Below are 7,661 nucleotides of genomic sequence, written 5' to 3'. Positions count from 1 at the left end.
TCAAATATTTAGGAAATAAATACCACTAATTTTGTATAAACTCTTTCAGAAAACAGAAGAAGGAACATTTCTTTAATATATTTGTGAAGGACAGTATAATCTAAATTCTATAATCTGACATTATGGCAGGAAAGAAAAAAATACAGATCAGTCTCTCTTTATCTACATATATGTCACAATAATAAAATATTAGCAAATTAGATATATTAAAAGAATAGCACATTATATCCAACTGAAGTTTATTTTAGTTATGTTGTATTATATGTGTATTTAAGAGTGCTTTAGAATCAGAAAATCAGTTACATTACAAGAGATTCATTTTAGACCTAAAGACATTCAGATTGAAAGTGAAGGGATGGAGAAAATATTTATCATGCAAATGGAGTCAAAAGAAAACCAGAGTAGCAATAATTATCATAGACAAAATAGACCTTAAAACAAAGACTGTTACAAGAGTCAAAGAAGGACACTATGTAATCATTAAGGGGACAGTCAAAGAAGAAGACAATAATTGTAAATATTTATATACCCAATATAAGAGCACATAAATACATAAAACAGTTAATAACAAATATAAATGAAGTCATTGATAGTAATACAGTAATATTAGGGGACTTTAACACCCCACTGACATTGATGGACAGATCATCTAAACAGAAAATCGACAAGAAATCAATAGCTTTGAATGACACACTGTACCAAATGGACTTAACAGATATATCCAGAACATTCCATTCTAAAACAGCAGAATACACATTCTTTTCAAGTGCATGGGACATTCTCCAGAATTGATCACATACAAGGTCACAAATCAGGCCTGATTGTACAAGTACAAGAGGATTAAAATCATACCATGCACCTTTTCTGACCACAACACTATGAAATTTGAAGTCAACCACAAGAAAAAAAAATTGGAAAGACCTCAAATACATGGAAGTTATAGAACATGCTACTGAAGAATGAATGGAATTAAAGGAGAAATTTAAAAGTACATGGAAACAAATGAAAATGAAAACAGAATGGTCCAACTTTCGACAATGGCCCAAGACCTTTGGGATGCAGCAAAAATTGTCATAAGAGGGAAGTATATAGCAATACAGGCCTACCTCAAGAAGCAAGAAAAATACCAAATAAATAATCTAACCTTATAGCTAAAGGAACAAGAAGAACAACAAATGAAGCCTACAAGCCAGCAGAGGAAGGGAAATAATAAAGATTGGAGCAGAAATAAATGATACACAAACTAAAAACAAAACAGTAGAACAGACCAATGAAATCAAGAGCTTGTTCTTTGAAAACATTAATAAAATTGATAAACTTCTAGCCAGACTATCAAAAGGAAAAGAGAAAGGATCCAAATGAATAAAATCATAAGTGAGAGAGGAGAAATAACAACCAGCACCACAGAAATACACACAATTATGAGAGAATATCATGAAAAACTATATGCCAACAAATTGGAAAACCTGTAAGAAATGTATAAATTCCTAGAAACATATAAGCTACCAAAACTGAAACAGGGAGAAGTGAAAACTTGAACAGATTGATGACGAGCAAATAAAGTGAATCAGTAATCAAAATCACCCAAGAAACATAAGTGCAGGGTCGCATGGCTTCACAGGGGAATTCTACCAAATATTTAAAGAAGAGTTAATACTCATTCTCAAACTTTTCTGAAAAATAGAAAAGGAAGAAAAACTTCCAGATTCATTCTATGAGGCCAGCATTACCAGGATACAAAAACCAGATGAAGACTCCACTAAAAAGGAAAATTATAGGCCAATATTCCTGATGAACATGGATGTAAAAATTCTCAATAAAATACTAATAAATCAAATTCAACAGTACGTTAAAAGAATTATTCACCAGAATCAAGTGGGATTTATTCCTGGGCTGCAGGGATGGTTCTATATTCACAAATCAATCAACATGATACACCACATTAATAAAAGAAATGATAAGAACCATATGAACCTTTCAATAGATGCAGAAAAAAAAATTTAACAAAGTACAGCATCCATTCATCATAAAAACCTGCAATATAGTAGGGTTGGGGGTAAACATGTCAACATAATAAAGTCCATATATGGAAAACCTATAGCTAATATCATCCTCAATAGTGAAAACTGAGAGCTTTTCTTCTATAGTCAGAAACAAGACAGGGATGTCCACTCTCACCACTGATACTTAACATAGTACTGGAAATCCTAGCCTCAGCAATCAGACAACAAAAAGAAATAAAAAGCATCCAAATTGGCAAGGAAGAAGTCAATCTTTCACTATTTGCAGATGACATAATACTCTATATAGAAAACCAAAGACCACCAAAATATTAGTAAAACTGATACATGAATTCAGTAGTCACAGGATACAAAATCAATGTACAGAAATCTGTTGCTGTTCTCTACACCAAAAAATTAAGCAGCAGAAAGAGAAATCAAGGAATCAATCCCATTTACAATTTCTCCAAAAACCATAAAATACCTAGGTATAAACCTAACTAAATAGGTAAAAGATGTGTATTCTGAAAACCATAAAACACTGTTAAAGAAATTGAAGATGACACAAAGAAATGGAAAAAGCATTTTTCCAGAGTTAGAACAAACAATCCTAAAATTTTTATGGAACCACAAAAGATCTCAAATAGCCAAAGCAATCTTGAAACAGAAAGGCAAAACTGGAGGCACCTCAATTCTGGGCTTCAAATTATATTACAAAGCTGTAGTGACTAAAACAGTTGGGTACTGGCACAAAAATACACACATAGATCAGTGGAACAGAATTAAAAACAAAACAAACAAACAGAAATGAACCCACAAGTATATGGTCAGGTAATCTTTGACAAAGCAAGAAAGAATAGCCAATGGAAAAAATACAGTCTTTTCAACAAGTGGTGTTGGGGAAGGTGGACAGCAACATGTAGAAGAACTGAACTGGACTGCTTTCTTACACCATACACAAAAATAAACTCAAAATGGATTAGACCTAAATGTGATATAGGAAACCATTAAAATTCTAGAAGAGAACACTGGCAGTAACCTCTTTGACATCAGCCATAACAACTTCTTAATATATATGTCTCCTGAGGCGAGGGAAACAAAAGCAATAATAAACTACTGGGACTTCATTAAGATAAAAAGCTTCTGCACAGCAAAGGAATCAACAAAACTAAAAGACAACCTACAGAATGGGAGAAGATATTTACAAATGACATATCTGATAAAGGGTTAGTATCCAAAATCTATAAAGAACTTATCAAAATCAACATATGAAAAAAATCCAGTTAAGAAATGGGCAGAAGGCATGAATAGAAATTTTTCCAAAGAAGACATCCAGATGGCCAACAGACACATGAAAAAATGATCAACATTACTCATCATCAGGGAAATACAAGTCAAAACTGCAATGAGCTATCAAATCACACCAGTCAGAATGGCTAAAATTAACAACACAGGGAACAACAGGTATTGGTGAGGATGCAGAGAAAGGGGAACCCTCTTACATTGTTGGTGGGAATGCAAACAATTGTAGCCTTTCTGGAAAACAGTATGGAGGTTCCTCAAAACAACTAAAAATAGAACAACCCTAAGTTCCAGCAATTGCACTACTAGGTATTTACCCAAAAGATACAAAAATACTAATTCAAATGGATACATGCATCTGGGTGTTTATAGCAGCATTATCAACAATAGTTGAATAATGAAAAGAGCCCCAATGTCCATTGGCTGATGAATGGATAAAGAATATTTGGTATATATATAGAATAGAATTTTACTCAGCCATAAAAACAATGAAATCTTAACATTTACAATGACATGGATTGAGCTAAGTGAAATAAGTCAGAGAAAGACAAAAACCATATGGTTTCACTCAAATGTGGAATTTAGGAGCAAAACAAGTGAACATAGGGGAAAATAAGAGAGAGAAAAGCCAAGAAACAGACTCTTAATTATAGAGAACTGTTGGTTACTAGAGGCCAGGTGGGAGGGGGAGGGGAGAGGGATTAAATAGGTGATGAGTATTAAGGAAGGCACTCATGATGAGCACTGGGTGTTATATGTAATTGATGAATCACTAAATTTTACTCCTGAAACAAATACTACAATATATTTATATAACACATCTGTTTTTTAAATTTTAATTCCAGTATAGTTAACATACAGGGTTATATTAGTTTCAGATGTAAAATATAGTGATTCAGCAATTCCATACATTGCCTAGTGCTCATCACCACAAGTACACACCTTAATTCCCATCACCTGTTTCACCCATCCACCCACCACCTACCTCAACTATGGTAGTTTGTTCTTTATACTTAAGAGTGTGTTTCTTGGTTTATCTTTCTCTTTGTCTCATTTTTAGCCTTTGCTCATTTTTTTGTTTCTTTTTTTAAAGTTTGTATTTATTTATTTTTTATTGTTTTACCTGAATAAGAATTATATTGTTTCATAAAGGATTCATTGGAGCAGCATACAAAAAAACTCCTTCATATAAATTTTAGAGCAATTCTTTTTAGAAATTCTATTTAGGGGACACCTGTCTGGCTCAGTTGGAAGAACATGCAATTCTTGATCTCAGAGTTGTGAGTTTGAGCCCCACTTTGGGTGTAGAGATTACTTAAAAATAAAAAACTAAAAAAAAAAGAGAGAGAAATTCTACTTAGATCTTTTTTTAAAAGATTTATTTGTTTAAGAGAATGAGAGAGCACGAGAGCATGAGTTAGGGGGAGGGGCAGAAAGAGAATCTCAAGCAGATTGCCTGATAAGTGCAGAGCCTGACATGCTCGATCCCACGACCCACGAAATCATGACCTGAGTTTAAACCAAGAGCTGATTGCTTAACTAACTAAGCCACTCAGGTGCGCATCTACTTTAGAAATAAAGATTAGAGGAGAGATCAATGAAATAGAAACCAGAAAAGCAATAGAACAGATCAACGAAACTAGAAGCTGGTTCTTTGAAAGAATTAAGATTGATAAACCTCTGGCCAGACTTATCCAAAAGAAGAGACCCAAATTAATAAAATTATAAATGAAAGGGGAGAGATCATCGACATCAGCTGTCGATGTTTATTTACCCCAATAAAAAAGTTAAAAACTAATAAAATATTACCCAAAACATGAGGCACCTGGTTTGCTCAGTCAGTTGAGCACCCAACTCTTGATTTCAGCTCAGATCTTGGGGTCTTGAGATTGAGCCCCATTCCAGGCTCTGTGCTCAGGGGGAGTCAGCTTGGGATTCTTTCCTTCTGCCCCTCCCATGCTCTCTCAAATAAATAAATAAATATTTAAAAAAATAACACCCCCAAACATAAAAATATATATATATATATATCTAAGACTGCATCAAATGACAGATGTACAAGACTTCTACATTAAAAAAGAAAAAAAATTACCATTATGGGAAAAACTAAGAAATATCTAGAGATGGTTCCCAACTTATAATAGTTCAACATAATATTTTGACTTTACAATGGTGTGAAAGTAATATGCGTTCAATAGAATTTATACTACAAATTTTGAATTTTTATCTTTTCCTGGGCTAGCAATATGCAGTAAAATACTCTTGTGATGCTGGGCTATGGCAGCAAGCTACAGCTCCCAATCAGCCATGGGATCACAAGGGTAAATAACTGATACACTTACAACCATTCTGTATCTATGCAACCATTCTGTTTTTCACTTTCAGCACGGTATTTAATAAATTATGAGATGTTCAACATTTTATAAAATAGGTTTTGTGTTAGATGATTTTGCCCAACTATATGCTAATATAAGTGTTCTGAGCATATTTAGGTAGGCTAGACTACACTATGATGTTTAGTAGGTTAAGTGCATTAAAAGCATTTTCAACTTATGATATTTTTAACCTACAATGGGTTTTATTGGATTACCTTATCATAAGTCAAGGAATATTTGTAGAGAAATACATCATGTTGGATTGGAAAATTCCATACTATAAATGTGTCAATTCTTCCAAGTTATTCTATAAATTCAATATAATTACAATGAAAATATTAACACTTTTTTGAGGAAATTATTAAGGTGACTCTAAAACTCAAATGGAAATGCACAGAACTAAGAGTAGCCAAAGGTATTTTGAAGAAGAAAACAAAACTTGGGAATGTAAACTATTAGATATCAAGATATATTTTAAAATAATAGGAACCAAAGCATGTGATACTGACACATACATAGGTAAAAGAATCAAGAAATAGACCTACACATAGACAGTCGCCTGAGTTATGACAGAGATGATACTGTAATACAATGGAAAAAGAAGTAACATTTCAGTAAATCGTGCTTGGTCAATTAGAAATCCATATGGAAAAACATTTATCTAGGACAGTCACTAGTGATTCTCAAAGTGTGGTCCATTGATCACTGATAGTCCCAAGTTCCTTTCAGGGAATCTTCGAAGTAAAAACTATTTTCATAACACTATTGATACATTCTTTACCCTTTTCACTGTGCTGATATTTCTCATGTTGGTGCAGAGAGAGGTAAGAGATAAAATCCATGGTACCTTAAGACCAAGGAAATTAGTGGCAGCAAACTATACTAGTAGTCATTGTATTGTTTATCACCATGCACTCACTGTAAAAACAAAAGCTAATTTCACTTAAGAATGTCTTTGGAAAGCAGTAAAAATTATTACCTTTATTCAATCCCAAATTTTAATATACATCTTTTTATTATTTTGTATGAGGACACAAAGTATATAAAAAGTACTTCTGCTGTGTACTTATGATGGTTCTCTCAAGGAAAAACAGTTGAATGATAGAGTTGTCGGCTGAACTAATCATTTTTTTTTAAAGATTTTATTTATTTGACAGAGAGAGCACAAGCAAAAGGAGAGAGAGGGAGAAGCAGGCTCCCTGCTGAGCAAGGAGCCCGATGTGGGACTCGATCCCAGGACCCTGGGATCATGGCCCGGGCCGAAGGCAGCCGCTTAACTGACTGAGCCACCCAGGCGTCCCTGAACTAATCATTTTTTACATGGAATGTCATATTTACTTGAAGGAATGATTGTCAAACTATGGTTATTGAGACTTTATGCTTTGGTGGACAATATTCCTGAAAATGAATGAAGTCAGCCTGTCACTTAAAGATAAACAATTCATAATATTTATTGCCTATGATAAAATCTGACCTTCAATTAAAAATTTGAATTATGGAAAATTTGTATCTTCCACAGTGAACCTGACATCTTCCAAGTACTTCATGTTTCTGTGATGAGATCTGTGGTGATATTAACTAATGTGATTTTTTTTAATATTATGTAGCAAATTGTGTCAACATTTGAAAGATCTGCATCAATCAATAAATAAATATTTTCCAAATAATAGATAGGTTACAAAATCATGTATAGATCAAAGATCCATCCAATATGCAAGATACATCAATTATTTTTAAAGTAACAGAGTCCAAAAAATGTTCACTGATATTTTTTCAGATTCTATATTGTGACTAACCTTTAAGAAACTACCACTTGTCAAGTGTAGTATCAAAGAATATTTATAGTTATCTTGAAAGATCATCATAATACTTTTCCCTTTTCCAACTGTAATCTATGTAAGACTAAATTTTCATTATGACCCGCAACCAAAACAACAGACTATAACAGATTGGGAAAGCAGATATGAGAATCCAGCTGTTCCTG

Source organism: Zalophus californianus, chromosome X (assembly GCF_009762305.2).
Source record: "Zalophus californianus isolate mZalCal1 chromosome X, mZalCal1.pri.v2, whole genome shotgun sequence".
Lineage (NCBI taxonomy): Eukaryota > Metazoa > Chordata > Mammalia > Carnivora > Otariidae > Zalophus > Zalophus californianus.
The sequence above is the reverse complement of the archived record's forward strand: the minus strand, read 5'-3'. Positions refer to the sequence as shown.